The sequence below is a fragment of the Lepisosteus platostomus genome, chromosome 9 (assembly GCF_059453375.1).
Source record: "Lepisosteus platostomus isolate fLepPlt1 chromosome 9, fLepPlt1.hap1, whole genome shotgun sequence".
NCBI classification, from domain to species: domain Eukaryota; kingdom Metazoa; phylum Chordata; class Actinopteri; order Semionotiformes; family Lepisosteidae; genus Lepisosteus; species Lepisosteus platostomus.
The window spans coordinates 7,393,555-7,414,930 of NC_142619.1; the positions used below are offsets into that span (position 1 = coordinate 7,393,555).

General features: G+C 39.3%; 1 protein-coding gene across 20 annotated transcripts in view; it reads left to right on the plus strand.

Annotated features, from left to right (window-relative positions):
• The window catches only part of LOC148654491 (uncharacterized), a 263,900-nt gene that overhangs the window by 19,565 nt on the left and 222,959 nt on the right, over positions 1-21,376 (plus strand). The window contains exon 3 of one of the 20 annotated variants that reach the window (XR_015941480.1): positions 5,503-5,708. The exons of the other annotated variants lie outside the window; for them this stretch is intronic. The gene's annotated coding sequence lies outside the window, so the exon portion shown is untranslated. The remainder of the gene's footprint in view (positions 1-5,502; positions 5,709-21,376) is intronic. 20 annotated transcript variants of the gene reach the window in all.

A 21,376-nucleotide genomic window follows, 5' to 3' on the forward strand; every position in this document is an offset into this window, starting at 1 on the left:
AATTTGATTTCATTTTTCCCAATTGTATCAAAAATCTGTTTGATTATATTGTTAAATGTATGATGAAAAATAACTAAAACTAAATTTTTAACTTAATAATGGGCATTAAGAGAAACTATTTTTTTGAGAATCACAGCCTAAAACATTATTAAATTACTTATTATTATAAAGTTTATCAAAACTGTATATTGTTTTTTAGTTTTATGTGTATTTTATGTATGTTAATTAATTCAATCACATCAGATTATTATATTAACATTTTCGGTGTGTTTTAATACACATATAAATAGAAAATGAATTTGATGTGCTGTAAAATTGAGATTTTATGGGACTGTGTGGTTAATAAGATTTTCATTTCAAACATCGCAGCCAAAGGAATCAGTCCTGTTATGTCTAATATCAGCCACCAGGTGGCAGCAGAGGCTCAGTTTCAACCCATCTTAATTCAAGTGACAGAGAAGTGGGGACCAAGTTCCAAATTTCTTTCTTTAATGGAAAAAGGGTTATGCAAAAATGGCGAATTGAGAGAGAATGATAAGAGAATGCAGAGGAAGTGAAAGATCAAGCAAAATGAAGCACTATTCCATTGAATTAAGAAATCTAGATGTGGTTTTGCTAATGCTGAATGCTAGACATTTGAGCTGCACAGTGTTGAGGAACCTGTGAAAAGCCAGTAAGTCAATGCAAGCTGTGGTAATTGACATTGAGCTGGTGTTACTTAAAAGCAGAAATGAAACCTTGCTAAGGTTTTAAAGTCACTCAGCGGGTGCTGTTGAGACCCAGTATGTATAATACAGTAGCCCTGAACCTGCAGCCCAAATGAAGTTTAAGAATATTAACAGAATGATTCACCTTCTGAACCTCAGTCTGAAGGTGTCCTCCTTCCTGTACCACCAACCATGATACAAATGCACATCTGTACATAAGAGCTGAATGAAACTGGCAGCGAAATGGAGCTGAAAATGAAATTTAGGAAGTCAAGATCAGTGCTTAACAAATGTGTTAATTCTCTGGTTATTGGATCCATTGGAAGTATGTTTGGTGACCAGTTTCTCTCATTTGGGAAATTAGTGTCGCCAACCAGGTGGGAGAATTTAAAGGAAGAGTCAAAACGGGAGATGCTTTGAAGCGCTACACAATCCTGAAAAGAAAACTGTCTTTGTGCGTTAAGAGGAATGTCTTTGATCAACCTGAGCTCGCCCGTGTGTTGTATGTAAGGATCTGTGGAACATCAGATACATGGAACATCATGAATTACTTCATCCTATAGATTAAAAATGGATGGTAATGATGCGCATTTATACTTAAATACCTGCCCAGATATGTAGAAGAAACAGCAACTGATTTTTATGACATCTCTCTCAAAAAAACTCAGCGTTATCTGATGTGCATTTTGACAGTGTATAGTTATTTTTAGATACAGATCCTAAGACTCATCTTTTGGGACTTGGAGAGTAGGAGCCTTACATTCTGGTTTCGGGCAAAGCTGTTTGAGTGGATTGTCTTAATTTATTAGGTCATATTGCATCTGTATAACTGTAGATAAACATCTAATTTTAAGAATGTCATTACTTTCAATCACTTTCTGTGCAATACTGATTTCTCACACTGTAAACAGTAAAAGTAAAGTCATTGAGTTTGCTGTGATTTTTAAATGTAGGTTGTAGGTTCAAATGTTGTCCAGTACAATATCTAGTAATTTGGGTTCTGATACATGTTTGGATAAAAATGTCAGCCTCCTAAGTTATTATTATTATCATTAGTAGTAGTAGTAGTGGTAGTAGTAGTATTATGTGAACAATGAAATGTCCAGGTGCTGAAAAGCCAAATAATTCTGTCCACTGTACCCTGTCTTCAAATATAAAATTGTAGTGAGAAGGTTTTTTCTTTTGCTCATGTGTAGTTTTGTTCCTTGTTAATAGGGAATGCTACTGTGAATGTCAATTGCAGACATTCAGTGGCAGTGTCTGTATGCAACACAAAGCAGTTTTCCATAGCGCTAAAAAATATTATATTTTACATCACAAATCAGTCTAAGGAAATAGACCTTTTCTGACAAAAGAGTTGCAGGTGAATTTCGAGAATTCAGGTGAAAGTGAAGGTTTTCCCAGAAATGTACTTTTATTTCCACAGAATGAAAACTCTTGTTTCAAGACTTTTTTAAAAACGACAGCTTTATACGGCTATATTCTTATCTTTGTTCTGATTAAAATATTTAAGTAATTGTTAGTCTTGTGCTTAGAGTCAACATAATAATATCGGCCTGTTACATCTCCTCCAATGAAGTTTGAATGTCATGTTATGTATACCTAAATTGTCATTGTTTTATTTTTAATTCTGTAGTTCTTGGTTCTTCAGTTTTAGTTCTGCAGTTTTTAGTTCTGTATTTCTGAGAGAGTAGACTTCTACTATGCCTTGAACGTAGGATTAGAATCTGAGTTCAAAATGAACCCTGATCCGTTTTGTACATCACAGCTGGATTAAGATTTGGGTTTCGATCCAGGATCAGCTCCAGCTAGTACAACAGGCCCTAGGCGCTGCAAGGTTCAATCTTTCATCGGTTCAATCAGTCATGTCACTAGCTGACTACCGCAGAGTACCGCCAGCGTAGCACTGGGAATAACTCATCCAGGGATTTCTCTGGCAAGCTGCTACTGCGACTCCTACTGCTTGGTGGGTGTCTGCTGGCTTTTGGTGACCTCAGTTTGAGACGTGCGCCGTGGTGCTCACAGTGTGGCCAATAACAGATGACTCTGAAGGTGGGCGGGCTGGACGACCACTTCTCCATGTCCTGTTCTGTCCCAAGTCCACACAGGCATGGTTTCCTGAAAGCTGGGCTTTAAAGTAAGCAGCGATTCCAAATTGGGTGGGTATACGATACAAAATAATTGGGGTGGCCAAACAAATACAGACAGTGTGTGCAGGACTTGAAGCTTCTTGGGTACTCCTGGATATTTTTTTTTTTAAGCAGACGGATTGGCAACCTGCACCTCTAACGAAGCATGTGGCTAGCTACCCCTCCTCAGAGCTACTTGTGCCAACATGAGGCATGCCACCTTCCAACAATAACCCCTCTTCAGCGTCTGGCGGGTTCTGTGCCAGAGAATCTCTCCCTTATGACCAGTGCCTCACTGTGACTTGGCTTCAGCCACAGGTACCTATCTTCCAAATACATGTGCATTATTCAGGTGGCTGGTATACCATTTTATTAATAACTACTAGGTACTAGTAGGTCTTTCAAACTCCTGAGAGGAGCCCCTCTTTTACGTCTCCTACAAAATGCATTTTGGGTTGGTGTAAAATCAAGAGCCAGGCCAGTTTCCAAAAAGGGAACCTGATGTGAACTCAGTGTTCTGGGTGTATTTTACAAATAGGTTTTCCATTAAGCAGTTTATAATGGTATGGACAACTGGCCATGTACAGTAGGAAGCCAGACAAACACAGCAGGTTTTGGACAAGTATTAAACTTTAACCTCTTATTCAGTGCAGCCAGTGGTTTTGGCTGTGAATGGAGCAAAATAGATTTTTACTAATTGCAAAGCTAGCAGAAGTCCCCAGGTTTGTTTAGCAACTTGTCAAACATAGTGAATGAAGAAGAAGATCCAAGATGCATTTTCCAACCACTTCAGGGTCACAGGGGAGTCGGGAGCCCATCTCAATATGGCACATGGCAGGGTACACTCTGGATGGAACACCAGTCCATTGCAGGGCAGACACAAAGACACAGACATGCACACAGTCATACTAGGGCCAGTTTTCCCAGAAGCCACTTAATGTCCCAGCATGCCTTTGGACTGTGGGAGGAAACCGGAGCACCTAGAGGAAACCCACATGAACACAAGGAGAAACTCCACACAGATAGCATTCAAGGAATTGAACCCAGAGGTCCAGTGCTGTGTGGCAGCAGTGCTTACCAATGTGCCTTAATGCTGCCCTGGAAAAGAAAATAACATACCTAAATTGAAGAGTCTGATTAAGGCTGAGTAGGTTAGCCTCTTTGAAGGGGACCCCTTTTCCCACTAAAACCTTCCTTTACAATATTGTCTTTTTTCTCTTTTTCGAAGGCTGGGAACTTGATAGGGTTTAAGTAAGCATACTATGAATATTAAATGTTACAGAATTGTCAATTTCCATGGATTATGAAAACCGAATCTTTGGCTTTTTGCTTGGCCAGAAAGATAACGTTAATATGCCATTTCACTTAGATGACTTGTGATCCCGTTCCACACAGCCATTAAAAAACAGGTTTAGTTAATTCTGCAGTTTTTCAGCATGTGGCAAACACAGGTCATCTTAAAAACTTTCATCTTTCTAATTTATAAAATTATAAAAGAGCAAGCCAAACAATCACAGAGGCAACTGTGTAATGTAATCTTTGAATATGTGTAAGTTATGGGTGAAAGTTTGGAAAACGGACAATTTTACTTTAACAAAATATACCAAGTGATTTACAGAGCCTTTTCATCTTTTTTTCAAGCTGAAAATGTAGTCCTCAAGCACTTGTCAGGGACTCAAAAGACAGAATTTTGGAACTGAATTTGTTCACACTTATGTCCTGCTTTTTAATGTACAGGTCTGGCAGCAATGTTTAAATTCATTGTGAAGCTTAACAGGAAGAACCAAAAATTTAACCTAAAAAAAACAATCCCTCCAGGTATATTTGCAATTCAATAGCTCTGCCAGTAGGGGTATTAGAATCCCAGTAGGCCATTTTCCTTAAAAAAATACAGCGTCTAAGGACAGAGACTAATTATTTATTACACAGTACATGCCTGCTTTAATCAGTGTTTTATTAAAAAGTGTGATCATTAGTTGCTCCAAGAAATTATTATCCTTAATCTAACTTATCTTACACATTATTTGACCTGAGTTTTGTGATGAAATGGCTTAAAGTAAAAGAAAATCAGAGTGAAATCTTCAGAAGGCCCTCCCAGAGAGTCAGGACTTGAGCACTGCAGCCTAGGTTTACAGCAGAAAGATGTATACATTTGCTCAAATGACCGAAATATTGCATGGCTTATGGCTTGAAATTAGTCCACAAAGTCTATATAAACAGAGGCTGGAGCCACCAGGAGCTTGCTTGCCCTGAACTAACTCATTGAAATGGTTTCTTTACCAGCCTGTGTAAACAGCACTGGGAACTTAAATTGTTTCTCCCATAGTTCCTCACAGTGGGACTCTTGTGTTTTAGTTTTGAATTAACCCTCTCTTGCAGACCTTCTCCAGACGGGGAACTGGTACCTTCCTGCTGGTAATAGGCCGATCCTTTTGTCTATACAGTGCAAAATTAATTAGAGGAAATATTTTGATTGAGTTTCAGGGAAGGTCAAAACAGGGCGACAGTAAACCGGAGACTTAAAAACCCCACATTTTGACCTGCAGTTTGAAAGAGATCTGTCTGCTGTTTCCCTGTCCAAAGCATCTTTCTGAACTACAGCACAGCCCTTTGCCTAGTATGATTTACTGTTTTTTTCATAATAATTTTAGTGTTTCCATCCTTAGAATGTGTTGAAAGCCTCTTAGCTGCCTTTGCAAGATGTACCGTAGTGTTTAGTGCTGCCAAGATATGAGAACCACAAGGCAGTCTGGCAACTGGTGGGCAGTGATGAATTCCTGACCCTGCACAACATTCTCTGAAGTGTGTTCCTGCCAGTCTCCAGTGAACAGAATTCCTATGACTGGATGCCATTCAAGACTGTCCTTTCAATGTAAGCATTTATTTTTTTATTATGTGGTTTTGTTTTCTAATACTCAACGTTGATTCCAGGATCAATGGTAAATTTCATACATGCACTTGGCAAAATAAACTTCCCAAATTGCACACAATACATCAGTCTAAAGTGGTTGCCCCAGAATAAAGACCCATAAAACCATTGTGTAATAATGGTAGGGGGTACATTAGAAATGATCAGTGGCGCATTGACAAATTAAGGATGTGTCTTCCGGGTTTCAGCAGAACTGCGTGCGTAAACCTCTGAAAACATCTCTGTTAGAGATCAATGCAGGCAGCTATTTTCTGTCCTTTCAGAAGTTTGGGATCTCTAATCAGGATGGAGATCATTCTTCCACAACACAGGCCTCAACCCTCTTTTTATTAGCAGACTGTTTCAACTTGTGCACATGCCAGTGTAACAAACAGTTCTTTCTGGACCCTATGCAGACGACACAATCTGAAGAAGTGAGGAAACACTGGGGAAAAAGTCCTGCAGGAATACGGGGATGAAAACGGGGGAGGCGTGTCCATGCAGTGCTGGTGATCCGGGGAGGTGTGGCCGAGGCAAACAATCCTAGAAAAAGTCCAAAGGAGAATCCAAACGAAAGCAAAAGTCCATGGCTGGGTGATCCATCCAAAACAAGAGATTAAAATCAGGTGCCGGGTCGGAACCGGCAGGGGGAACAGGAACAGGAGCAGAGAGTTAAAAGCATAACCGAGCCAGACGAATCCAGGTCCCAGGCTTGCAAGATGTGGAAATCAGATGCGGAGCCCCGATTGGCGACTGCGTCTGGCTTTTAAAGGGGGACAGGAAGGAGGCTGGACCAAGGGACAGGTGCGGGGAATAAGGCAAACGAGGAAGAGCTGGAGCGCCCTTAAGAGGAGGAGGAGCGATCGTGACAGCCGGATATTTGAGTAGTGTTAACATCACCTCAAAGCACAATTTTCCTTAGAATTTTTTCTAATTTCTGAAAAGTTAACAATCTAGGTGAAGAACGATCTAGTCCAGCTGGGTGAAGGCCAGTGATGTCTTCCACCAAAAGAAAATGTTGACCAACAGCAGCTGCAAACAGTTATGACAGCACGATAGTCGAAAGTGGTCATTCGAGTATGAAGAACCAGAGAAGAATGTCTTTCAGTTTCCTCAGCTGCTGCATCTCAAAGATTTGATATTTAGCATAGTAATCAAGAAGGATCTCTCCCTGTGCTCTCACACTACTGCAGCTAAAACTGTATCTTTAAGCGAAGGGAGCTCATTCTAGATGGTAACTTGGTGCCTTCACACTCATTTATTGCCAGTGGCTTTGTGAGCAGTGCTATTACAGAAGAAAAGGAACCTTTACTATTTATCAGAATGCAAGCTGCAAAATTTGGGCTAACCTTTGGTTGTAAGAGGGTGCAAAAAGACATTTGACAAAGAGTCCGCAACCATACCTCAGAATTTGTTGTGCAACCGTAAGACTACATAATAGTTATTTTGTCGCAAAGAGGAAATCTGTCAACATCTCTGTTTTCAAGGGATTGATCTTAAAGACCCTGGATCACTTCTGATTGTTGTGTTCGAGATTACCATGGTTATTACCTTAACCATCTTTATCGCTTTAGTGTTTTTTCTAACAGGAGTTGGACTGGATTGTTGGAGGTTGTTGTCTTGATTTTGGATTATTGAAAAAGACAGCCATTTGCTCACAGTGGTTTTCTCTTATACTTACTACAGCAGGACTATATAATGTAATTTTATTTTCATCAAGCACAGGAGATGGCATGGCATACATCTGTTGTCATTACCTCAGCCTGTTCACTCTCGTGAAAGAGCTCAGATTTTTTTGGCTTGTAGCCACTTTTATTGGAAAATGCTCACATTATCTTTAATATTGATTATGCCAGTCTTTCTTATTTGAAATATTAAAAACTGATCTGGTGCACAAAGTCTAATAAAGTACCCCATTTTTTAATGTATTTTACCCTAAGCTTTTTGGGCATCTTTGTTTTGCCCAAATAATTTGTTTTGTCCATTTTATTTTTTCAGCTAGAAAATGTCTTGAGACGTAAATCTTCCAGTCATTCATTTTCTGAAAATTCCTGGCAAAGAAATGCAGAGCCTGCTTTGCGCAGGGCCATGTTGCAAAAGCTGACAACTATGCCAGAAGCAAAGTAGACCTCTCTATGTTAGCATTAAGGCATAATACAGAAGGCTAGGGTTTTAACATCTTCATAATAAAATGCCAAGATATTGGAAGTGCATTAATTACGAAATAAGTCGCTATTTTATTGCTGAGTCCCATTTTTGGTGAAGGTGCTGATCTCAGTGTGCTTGAAGGGAAATTCTACAGGCACTTTATAAAATTTCATTACTGACTGCTTTTACAGCATGGGAGGTACAGTGCTATAATCAAAGGCTGATGGAGAGCTGGGAGCACCTCAGCGCTAACTAGCAGATGCCGTCTGTGAGTGCCACAGCATTGCTGTATAGGTGAAGCTAAAAATGTTAACAAGTACTGTGCAGAAACAACTGCTCTCTTTGTTGGGAGTTCAGTGGATCTCACACACAGTTAATATAGATTTTCCCACTGACTGTGCCAAGAGTCTTAAGTCATTTTATGAAGTGGCGCAGAGTTTGGGCTAAAAGTTATGGAAGGAGCCTATGTGTTTGGACTGACAGAATGGAAAATGTCTGTACTAATACAGCCTCGGAGAAGGAGCACTTATACACAGAGCCTTCAGAGAATCATACTTTACAGAATGAAGAGAAATGCCCTTTTTACTGAAAGAGCATCATTCTCTAGGCTCCCCAAAAATAAAATCACAAGATGAAAAATAATATGGGTAGCTGGCTCAGTGTTGTTATGATTTTGAATGTTTACTTGCTCGGTATCCATGGTAACTATCATTGCCACTCTTAACTAGTCTATCGTTTAGTTGTTTCTCTCAAGTACCATTTGTTTTAAGAAGCTCATCTGCAATATCTACTTATATTAAGATTCTCTAAGATTTAAAGTCGTATCACTCTCTCATCCCCTTCAATTGTTCCATTTCTGTTTGTTTAAAATACTTGTGTCAGTTGCATCAGATTTCAGCCCTTTCATTTTTTGTGTACAGCGTGCCTCTTTTTCTCAGTGTGCATTGGAGGGAAGAATCTTTCTACTTTTAAAATCACATTTCATAGAAGCTGTAAGCCCTTTTAAATCCACACACAATGTGTTTTTGTCCAAGGCTTTTCAGAGCCACAGACATTCTGTTTGCATCTGCCGTTGTGTGGTAGTTGCAGGCACGCAGCACTTCACTGGAGCAGTTGTCCTTTCCTAATGAGGCATGTTGATGATAATATAGTGGTATGAAATAATTCATGCCGCTTTCTAAGAGGAGCACGCGTAAAACATTTGCCGCACTCAAAGATATTCCCGTGTTCCACAGTATGAGGCAAAACTGGAGGCAGCCTGCGAACGTTGGGCCAACGTTCGCTCTTCACTTTGCAGCTGTACAAGTGGGCATTTGTAAAGGGTAGATGTGGGTTTCATAAGAATGAGAGTAGCAAATCGATTTAAATTCATTTGCTATGTATTTTTTTTTTTGCTAGAATGGCCAGACTGCCACAACAAACCTCAATGTCCATTAGGCGACTCATGTACGTACAGGGGGCCAGAAGAGTTACACTCCGTTTCAACTCCTCGATGCATTACAAGTACAACTGGGTGTTGTGCCATGTGATGTAGCAGACAGCTGTTTAATCCACAGGATCCCTGTTGTGTGCCGAGATAAGGCCCTACCTACTCTTCACAACCTCAATTCACTTAGGCTTCTTCACAATGAGCTCTGAAGACTAACTTCCATCTATGAATTTACAGTATCTAGGCTGAGAGGCCCATTTACAGTATAATTGGAAGAGAGCCTTTTAGCTAATGATCATCTTAGAACAGTATACATTCTAAGGGCGGTGGTTAATTTAGAAGAGTGTGCTGGCAAAGTCTTATGATATTTGAACATTTAAGAAAGCACATCGGTAGTGGCGGGTGTCCTTCATGGACAAAACTCAAGGAAATGGGTATGAACTAGGGAATCCTCTTCGAGATTCATTGACCAGCTTTTGACCAAAAGAGAAGAATATCAGGAAGTTCTCTCTGCTGGTTCAAAAACGAAGAAGATTTTTCTATTAAAGATTCTAACATATTGCTCAAGGAACATACGGGGAAAAAAAGGTAATTTAATGTCAAATAATAGCCCTATACTTGGGATCCGTAGATTATAGTTTGCTCATTGTTTCAATTTTCAGAAATACTGTATCATGTTGAGAAACTTGTCAGTGTAATGTCTGAATTGATGGTGCCCATTTAAAGAAAACAACATGTACACCCCACTACAAACAGTTTCAAATTTGGTAGCTAATCAGTTCTTTCTGTAATCTCAGTTTAGATCCCAACCACAACATCTGGACATGGAAGAAAGCAGATGTGATACCTTTTGCAAGAAAGCCTAGTAGACAGCTTGTTTGTTTGTTTCTTTCCATACTTATAAAGCACTAAGGTAATAACAACTTGAACAAATTGCATATAACCCACGTTTAACAGAAAGAAATGAGCAAATGATTAATACTTTTAAAAATGATAAAGTTAATATTAAAGTATTTTTGTTTTGTAGCACAATGCCAGCTTGTGTAAGTAACTTTTGGGTCTAAGAATTTCACGCAAACAGGACATGGTACGAACCTGTTTTTGTTTTCCTGGTGATAAATTCTGGAGTGTCACGTAATTGCTGTAGTATGAGCATTTAATATGTGTGTGATAAAGGTATATACCGTCTTAAATTTACGTTCTACATAAAGTGTATATAACAAAGTTATTTTTTTACTGTTTTACTGTTGTTTGTGCCTTTGACCTTTGTCAGTTCCTGTTTTCATTATATTTGTATATGCTGCTACTTATGGTATGTAATCTCAAGAACTTGAGCCAGATACCACGTCTGGGACCCCCCTGAAGATAAACTTACCACAGAGAACAGTAGAAGTTGAGCCAGGATTGGCCTTATGTAAGATGTTTGGTTGACCGCTTACCTTGGTTGAACACCCAACCTACCTTTAACATTTTACTTAGATCTTGACTAACAGAGCATTAATTACTGTATGCATATGGCCTATGAGACTGATAAGCAGGCAGATCCTGTGACTTAATAAAGACGTTATAGAAAGCAAACTGCATTTTCTCTGTGTGGAATTTCACCCTGGAAGGATATCTGAAATAAAGAATGTTGTGGCTTGAGCTGAAAAGCATTTCCTAAATATGCTGGGAGCTGCTGGGCCTTTTTTATTTATTTACATAAAAAAGTGTTCCCTTTAAACTGCAAGAAAACTGGACAGGTTTTATGAAAAGATGCTATAGCATAAGTATTATATAAACACAGGATTTGTGTGTACAGCCAAGAACATGTAATGAAAATATATTATTTATAAGAAGCATATTATTATTTTTAGCAATTCTGTACATGAAAAATCTCAGTTATGTGGACTAATGCAAGTCAACAGATATAATCGGTAAAATAATTCTCTTAATGCTTCTTTGATACATTATGTTAGAGACATCAGTAGGAAACCCAACAAATGTTTGCACGTACCTGTTGACCGAATTTCCTGCGCAAATGATGAATGAGTAGCAGAGAGAGAGGTTATTCTATTCTAGAGAACAAAAACCTACTGTACCTGCATCATAAATTAAAAAACAAATGAATGTTCATTTTTTTAACAGAATTTGTGATTGAAAGCTATGTTGCTATGTGTCTCCAGCCATGACTGTGGAGCACAGGATCTTCTTCACCTGTGAATATGTATGAGCTCCAGTTATCCTGGAAAAGTGAAACCTTTCCTCTGAGAATCTAAGGGATAAGTGTTAAAGTTTAATGTATAAGATTACGATAATAGGACATGCAGAGTAAGCCATCGTTTTGAAATTCCTAAACTGTTAATGCAGAAAAGTAGTCAAACATAAAAAATGTATGCTAGGATCTACCGCATCAATGCATATATTTTTTTCCACTTTAATTGATTAATCGTTTTTAATGGTGATTGTTTTTTCCATAAGTATAGTTTTTCCACTAAAACACTTACGTATAGTGTTACGGCGCAGCAGCCAAGATTCAAGCTGGACCCTATGCGATGAATGATATTATCTGAAGCACTGGTTTCGTGAGAGCCAGGCGTCCTTTAACCAATACGCAGTATCCGAAGTCGAAGTCGTCGTCGTAGCAAGCTCAGGTCGGTAAGCCGGAGTTTCAGGAAACAGACAGCACACAGGTAGCGAGAAAACACGAAGGTTTAGGAGCTCCAGTGGGATACCCAATACTGAGCACCGAGATGATGGGAAAGAGCGCCTAAGTACTCTGGTTCAATGGTGACCGATTGGATGATTAACTATTGAGTTAGCAGGAATTAGTGGAGGCTTATGTCTGATCATGTGTGGCCGTGACATATAGAGCAATGCTATAAATGTCTATTGTACTTTTTGAATATGCTGGTAACAGGTATGGTTGTCTTTTTTACTGATATTTATGCTTTTCTCTTCAACTAGGTCAAATTTGCCAATTATGTTTCTGGCTGGGAAAGTAGCCTTTTTACAGTTTAATTTAAAGTCAGATACCTGATAAAATCAGGAGGTATGGACGATCTTGCGATAAATGCTCTTGAATGGCTAACACATGTTGCTGACCATTTATTTTGGCTACGCTTTGAAAGGTTGTGGTTTTTTGTTGCACAAAGAGTTAACAAATCAAATTAAAGAATAGAGTCCCTGCCTGTACTGTCTCCCCCTTAAAAAGACATTTCAGGCATGTTTGATACCCTCTTTTATGGGAGAGAATAAAAGTGTGTACAGAGTGTGCCAGTTCACCAGTTTGGTGGTCTTCTTCTGAAGGTTGTTAATTAGTGCAGAATGCGGACTACAGTTCTACGGCCAGTTCTGATGGAAAAAAGAAAACCCCTGACAGTCTGCCAAGAGTGAGGAATTTGCGATACGTTCAAAATGGTTCCAAGCGCAGAAGAGAGCTTATGCAAATTGTTTGTGACCAGTTTCTTTTAGTGATTTTTCCAAGCAAGTGGAGCAGATAAGGTAAAGTGATTGTCTTCACTGGGGCAATTATAACCAGTGGACGAGACTCTGAAATGCTTGTACCTCACAGTGAGTTGGATTACATTTTGTTTCAATGGAAGGGAGAAGTACAGGAATGTTTTGGAAAAATTAACACAGTGAATCCAATTAAAATGTACGAGGCCTGTAAAATTTGTTATTTGCTCAAAGGTATGACAAACATTAAACCTGTGTTTCATGTCAGAATGATCCTGTTAATAAAGCAAACCAAAAACACTGAAATATGAGTTAAGAATGGTCTAGTGCTCTGTCAGAATAAGTTGACCAGTCCTCCTAAAAGAAGGTGCCGGACCACAAATAACGCTGCTCAGATTGAAGAAACATTTCCGAACTGCAAGCCAGCCCTTGGTGCAATGCTCTAGAAAAGAGAGCAACACTTTTTATTTTCAGTTCACTTTCAAATATGATGGAAGATGTAGAGCTGGACACAGATGTCATAATCAAATAACATTTCAGTTATATCAGACGCATTGACAGTTTGAAGAAATATCTAGTCCAGACATCAGTCTGATCTGCTTCCTTGTTAGCTAGGAGTAGCATGTCCAAAGCTTGCCACTATGCTAAAAAATAATTGAAACTCTCACTTGGGAAAAGTGGTTGTTGGTACCACAAGAAATGTCTTAATGGTGCATTAGAATTCAGATTGGCACTTTGTTTATCTAAGATGAGTTTCCAAACAAGTGGAGTGTGCTGTTTTGCAGCAAAGAAAGCCCTAATTGGTGAGTTAAGTTAATCGTTCTTCAAAAGAGACTTTCATCTGAATCTGTCAAATATTTGTTCCGGTTAGCAAACATTTTGCTTTCTAAAATGCATCCCAGCTAGCAAAGTTAGTTAACGAGCCATAGATCCTCTAAGGCTGCCCCAGCAAATTTAAGCGTAGAATAATTTATACTGTACCATCGTGATGAATTTATGTGGAAGGTTTAAAATTGAAACATGATAAAACCAGGGCCAGGAATTTTTAGATGACCTTAGCCTGCTTTCTCGAGAAGAAACGTGTAGATTGCAGTTCTTTAAAGGGGAGATATTTAGTCAGTGACTTCATGATGTGTTTTTTGTTCCCGCACTAAACACAAAATTCTTTTGCCTTCCAGTTTCTCAGAGTTCTTTGATTCCCGTTGCTAGGTGTCCTTTCCCAGAAATCCACCAGAAGAGAATGGTTTAAAAAAGATCTCTTACATGGCAATCTGTTTATAGTACTTTGGTGCAGTGCACTGTTGCTCTTTGTATTCCTGGAGATATAAATTGCTTCTGGCAAAGAGACAAAGGAGTCTGCTTATACTTAAAGACCATATAAGCTTTTGCAGAATGCCTGTATGCAAAGTCAGTATATTTAACATTGGGCGAATGCTTTCTGCCACTATATACACATGCTTGAGGAACTGAGTGACTAGGTAAATCTAGCCAAAGGAAGTGTGGTGTATGTAGCCCTTAACCTTATGTTTCTAGGTGAAGTAACACAAGCCTGTTCTTCAAATAGAGCACAGTGTTGTTACCCCTTTTGTCACATCATAATTATGAAACTATATTGACTGTATAAGGCTACTGCATTCTTACTGTTTATAACACATCTACCAACTGTTATACTTCAGGTGTGCCTCTCCCTTGCCAATTTAGACTGTAAATCTGTCTTCCTTATACAGTCAATTTCTGTAACTCAGTGGGGCACATTTAGAATGTAAACAACATAGTTCTTCCTGTAATAAACCAAATTGTTCTTTGTTTTTACAGTTTGCTGTAGAGTAGTCAGATTTTCGGGAAAGAATTGTAAAACCACAACGGGGGAATAGCCGGCCTTTTCTTACTGTAAAATTAAAGGTGGTAGATAACAGTGATTTTTCTGGTTTTTGTTTTCCACCCTTACTTATCATGCTCTGCTCTTGCGCACAGTTGTGCCCATTGCTTCTTGATCTAGGGCGGAGTGGTGGCTCTGTGGCTAAGGATCTGTGCCTGTGACTGGAGGGTTGCTGGTTCAAATCCCGCAGCGGGCAGAGGAATCCTACTCTGTTGGGCCCCTGAGCAAGGCCCTTAACCCCAACTGCTCCAGGAGTGCTGTACAATGGCTGACCCTGTGCTCTGACCCCAAGCTTCTCTCCCTGTCTGTGTGGAAAGCAAGCTGGGGTATGTGAAAAGATGAATTCCTAATGCAAGAAATTGTATAGGGCTAATAAAGCAACATCATTATTATCATTAGTCTGCATTACCAGCAATCTGTTCCTCACATTAACTTCCTTGGCTTGGATTTCGTGAATTTTCACCAGGAGTTAACAAACCGGGTCGTGGGAGATCCCACTTGAATTGGTTTTTTAATCCAGCCGAGTTTATTTACTTCATTGGAAGACATTATTTGAACTACAAAGTTGGTTGATGGATGCAAGTTTCTTGTTTTTACCCTGAGGTATGGAATTGTATTTTATGTAGGCACCCTCCATTATATGTAAATGCTGGAGTCAAATACTTCAAATCAATTGTATTATTAATTCAATTAAGGTTGTGTGGCCCTACAGGACCCAGACTGGGAACCTCTGTTTTGCTCTTCTATTTGTACAAAGTTCCGGGGAACTACCTTATCTTTGGCTGTAAGAATCCAGTTGTTGAAGTCTGTAAGGGGAAGATTCTCTGATACATTTATCCACACAACCTCAGCAACACCTGCCAAATGTGGTTTTAAACCACTAGATTGGCATTAGTGTTTTCTTCCAGTGGCCATTTAAAAGATTACATAGAGAGTCTGAATGTCACATTATGTGGTGCCAATAGGCTTAGTGTGTATTACTTAATAACAAACCACATGATTGCCAGCTGCATTACTAGTACTGCCTTTTCCACACTTTTAACAGTGTGCTTTATTGATGGGTTGATTAAATGACCTGCATAAATAGCTTCATAAATAATTTTATCAAATTCCCTGAACATGGTAAATTATAAAAACCTAAACGAAGTAAGGTCTCGTATAATAAAAATACCAGCGTTTTCTGAAGTCATTACATTTCAAGTATTTGATAAAAATAATAATACTCAAAAAAACAGAAAGATTTGAAGGGCAGATCTGGTTATTTGGCCAAACCTTATGCACAGTAATATAATCCAATTAAACTATAGGTGTATTATTTTTCTGTAAATGGTTACAGAAGACTTTTTTGTTTACTTTGTCATGTATTGTTCATCTTTAACAGTTCAGTTTCGCTTCAACATAGCAGTTTGGTTTATTTTAGAAAAATAACACAATTGACTTGTGTATAAGTGAAAGAAGTTGCATATCATGGTTGTAATACTTGTTAGGGTGGCTTTATTACCACAGGAATAATGACTCATTTGAGGAAGTTACAGTAACTGTCCTGAAACTAGTTCAAGGCTTATGTTGTAGTTAAAAGAGAGTTAACAGACAAGGCAGTAATTGCAAATGATAGCAAGGGTAACATTTATGCATATCTTTTTACATATGGTTTATTTCAAAGTGAACCAAACTGAGTTTCTGTATAAACAGAAGTCTACTGTGTGGCTCTGGGTGTATGTGTGTGCCTTAACAATAAATGGGCTCATTTTCATACATTTCAAAGTTAAATTTAGTGAGTTTGTGCTTTCCATTGTAATTACGAAACATTTACTTTTATGTTTTGGCTTTTACATCTCATTTTATTTGATATCTAATAGGGGTTCATCCAGTTCCTTTTTTTAAGACTTGTCAGGTTACTGCCTCCTAGAAAAAAGTCACTCTGGTGGTCCACATAAATAATTAATTAATAATAATTGCTTACACTTATATAGCGCTTTTCTGGACACTCAAAGCGCTTTACAGGTAATGGGGACTCCCCTCCACCACCACCAATGTGCAGCTTCCACCTGGATGATGCGAAGGCAGCCATAGTGCACCAGAATGCTCACCGCACACAAGCTATCAGCTATCAGAGTAATGAAGCCAATTCATAGATGGGGATTTTTAGGAGGCCATGATTGGTAAAGGCCAATGGGAAATTTGGCCAGGACACCGGGGTTACACCTTTACTCTTTTCGAGAAACACCCTGGGATTTTTAATGACCACAGAGAGTCCGGACCTCGGTTTTACATCTCATCCGAAGGACGGGAAATAAACTTTGTACTCAAGGGGTGCTAGGTAAAATAAAAGTCAGGAGGCAAAATTTGCAATCTGAAGACAGGAAATTCTAGAAAGAATTGTTTGTGTTTTCTTTTTTACTGTTGCATAGCTATCTTCTTTGAGAAGATAAATGCAAATTCCTGTCAGCAATTTTCATGAGGAAATGACTTCTCTACTGGACCATGCCAGGGGTTTGATTCTTCAGATTGAACCTGGAGGTCATGTGCTAGCTGCTAGACGTATGGACCTGTCGCTGTGCTTTTTATAAGACATCAGAGATAACGTTAGTTCATAAATTGAAAATGATTTGGTATCCATGTGGTTTTGGGATCAAATATGAGGCAGTAACTAAAAAACCCTTCACACTATATATAGAATCATATTGACATCTGCACGCTGTTACTGTACCTGCAGAAGGTTTTAGTTTTTCCTTTCCCCTCTTCTGTTATTACTCTGAAATGCTCGTTCTTCTCAGCAGGTGGGCGCAGAAGGTGTCTTTACAGGAAGAGAGGTGCCCCAGTGGCGTCGATTTCTTCAGCGCACAGCTGCCGTCTGCCCTGAAACATTTTTTGGGGGGTGGAGGGGGGAGACCGGACCAACACCTTGAGCTCCTGAGCAGCAGCTGTCTTGCGCTATACAGGCTAAACAAGCCCCAGAGAAAAATGCGAAACAAAAATGGTTTGACTGCACATCCAAAAATAACAATACCATACAAAATAACTTATTTGCGACCACATTTCTGTTCGTTTGATGCATCTGCGAGGCCTGCAGAAAAGTAGAACCTTTTAAATTAATTATTAGATTAAGTTCTTTGCCCTCTAGGTACAGTCCCCAGAGGACTCTTAATGGCTCGTGCGGAGGCTAGGCTATTACATTGTTCCTGTTCCGCCTTCTCCCCAAATAACAAAAGTATTACTTTCACGTTTTTGCTGTCTCTTTTTCTTTCTTTCACTGGCACAACTGCTTTGTCTCCGCTGTTAAATAATAACAGCGAGAGCGCTAAGCAGGCTTCATGTTATATGAGTCATCCGACGTATAATGACTTGCATGTGTTATAGACATGGTTTTAGCAACCACCTGCTAAGAGAGGTCTAGAGGAAAAGCTAAAAATAGCCCCAGGCACATAAAGTAGACAGTAGTTTTGCTTAAATGAAGAGAGTGGATACAATTGGAAAAAGTCCTGCAACCCGTGTCAATACAATGGCTCAATGGGATAATTTTCTGCAGTCATCTGGCTACTTCAAGATAAGAAAAAACTTTGTCCTATGGGTAATTAAGGTCAAATTTAAAAAAAAAATGGATAAGCAAACGTTTTGTATTGCCTGTTGTGAAAAATGCTCAATAGTTTGAGTCATTTGACTCAACTTTTTGTGTCATTTAAATGGCACCTTTATTTCCACTGAAGTTAAAAGTCTACAGTCTTTTTGAAGCTGTGTTCCATTTGTCATGGTGCACAGTGAATAAAAGGACGAGATGAGAGGAAGAAAAACTTTCCAATCTCCATTTCAACAGCAAGGTCAGTCAGGCACAAGTGCAGGAAAACGAAACTCAACAAAACCATGCCCTCCAACATTGAAGATAGTAGTGTTTTCAGTGTTTAATTTATAGAGCCGCTTTTACAAAAACAGAAGCTGTTTAGTTGCTGTCACAGTTAAAGAAAAGATAATTGAGGATTCCAGATACTGTTAAATTCATTTATTTCATCCTGTAAAGATGCAGTGAGCTCCTTAATTCAGCTTTTAGTAGCCACCTCTTCTAATATTGTGAGTGACTGGAGTAAAAAGTGAAATAGTTCAATGACAAATCAATAGATTTGTCATTGCGGCAAAGATGATTGATGGGCAATACCAAAAGGCATGAATTGACAAGTACAAGATTTCATTAGGCCCAATAATGAAAAATCTTTTAGCTGTGTGAGCAACTCACACACAGAGTGTAATGCTTTATATTGAAAAACACTTGCATTTGTGAAGTTCCTGTCACCCTGCCATGCTGTATCAAAGCAAAACGAAAATGTCTAGAAAAAGAACTTTCCCTCTCCTTTCCTTCCACATTCTTCTTTCAATGCTTTCAATACACAGATGCATTCATTTTTTTGTCATAGGACCGAAAATGCGTTAAAAAAGTAAAATGTGTCAGGTGCTGTTTCACTGGCACTGTGCACTGTGTATTCAAGACAACCCACTTAAAATTAAAGTATTAACATCATACAGACAATCATCTCTATAGGTCAAATCTCTGGTTGCTTCTTTCCTTTGTACATTAAAACCATAATATATCCTCTGATTTTAGAATCTAAATTAATTTTGCCTTTAATGTAGGGAATGTTGACCTTTTCGAGAGATTAAATGGGAGTTTTTCTTGGAGTTGGAGTATTTAATATTCAGTAAATTCAGTTTAGTATTTGCAGAAGCAACTCACATGTTCTGTGGGACAGTGAGAACGGGACACTGTATTTTCAGCTGTCAAATCAGTAGACAGCTTGTTTTGTTAAGTCATACAGACAAAGGTAGCCGACAAAGGTACAAATGTAGGTCCATTAAATATTGTAACGCAACGGGGGCTCAGGCGGGCGCCCTTGCCGCATTAGGTCGGCCCCCCACCGTCGGGGGCTCGACCCCGGGACTCCCGCATCTCTCTGCAGCGACCCAGCCCGGTGAGCCAAAGAGAGATCTCTCTACAGCCCAGTAGCTGTAGTCCTGCTATCACAGGGAAGGGCGGTGACGTCACCTGCTCTGGTACGCCGGCTCTTACACAGTGCCTGTCGGCCGTAAGCGTTACAATATCTAACGTTAATTTCGGAAAATACAAACAAAGAAGTGCCTGGTGCCTTTGTCATTAAAGAAGTGCCTGGCTTCAGTGGCCACAGTGGTCTTGTTCTCCATTTTCAACTCTTCTAAGAATCTGGCATTGGTTTGTATGGCACCTTTGCCATGAGGAACTAAGAGGCTCAACAAAAGTCAGTGCATTGTCTAACGTTCCAACATACACATTCCAAAGCTCTGTTAATGACAATTGTAGAAGACTAGTTAAAGGGGAACTGCAATGCTATTTTTATATTTTGGGGTTAGAAAGAATCAGCACTGATAGGTGCATTTCAAACTACACTAAAAGTACCTCCAATTTACATTGCAAACTAGACAAAATTTAAACTAAAAAAAATCTGATGTGATATAGCCTTATTACATTGTAAACAAGCCGGCTTGTGAATACATCTCTTTTAATCCAATAGAAATATTGCTTTTGATTTTGAGATGGTTTTGCCGGACAAATCCAACTTACTTGTTAAATCTGGAAGCAGATCACGTTGGAACATTTCAGCAGTGAAACATCTGCTGTAGAACCTGTATTTATTTGGTTGTACATCCCATTACATCAGTCATTACTGTGACTAGTGAGCAGGAAGGGCCACATCACGTCATGGGAACTCGAGTGCAGGTTTGCGACAACGTTGCGGCAAAGTTCACAATTTTCTGCTTAATTTGAAATTTGTCATTTTTTTCTTTAATTCATTTATTTTGGTTATTGAATTTAATAACCAGTCTGAGAAATTGAGAACGCAGTTCCCCTTTAAACTCTTGCTTGATAGGCTTTACGGTAATTATGACTTCCATGTGCTTTTCATATAATACATTTACAGCTTTTTTTCCACGAGAGTAGGGAAGTTTATCCTAGAGTTTCTGTTGTAAATGTTGATTGTTGACGAGAAGGTGGCATTCTTTCCTATGTTACTGAATTTTCTGTAGGAAAAAAAAACCCCAAAAGTTTGGTGACTGGGGACACTGCTGTTGTTGGTCTAAGGTCCTTACCACTTGGTTATTATAGAACTCATGACACTCTTTTCCAAGAACGCTCTTTCTATAGTTTCCCTTTGGCATTAAAGGCAAATCAAACTTGAATGTGTGATCTGTTATGTGCATTTTGTCACGATTGTAGTCCCTCCTCCTTAAGGGCGCTCCGGCTCTTCCTTGTTTGCCCTATTCCTCGCACCTGCCCCTTGTTCCAGTCTCCTTCCTGTTTCCCTTTAAAAGCCAGACGCAGTCGCCAATCGAGGCTCTGCATCTGATTTCCACACTGTGCGAGCCCCAGACCTGGATTCGTCTGGCTCTATTATGCTTTTAACTTCCTGCTTCTGTTCCTGTTCTCCCCGCCGGTCCTGACCCGGCACCTGTTTTTAATCCCTTGTTTTGGATGGATTACCCGGCCGTGGACTTTTACTTGTTTTTTGGATTCTCCCTTGGACTTATTCTTTGGATTGTTTGCCTCGGCCACACCTCCCCGGATCACCAGCACTGCATGGACACGCCCCCCTGTTTTCATCCCCGTATTCCTGCATGACTTTTTCCCCAGTGTTTCCTCACTTCTCCGGATTGTGTCGTCCGCATAGGGTCCGAAAGAACTGTTCGTTACACATTTGTGGCAACCAAAACATGGAT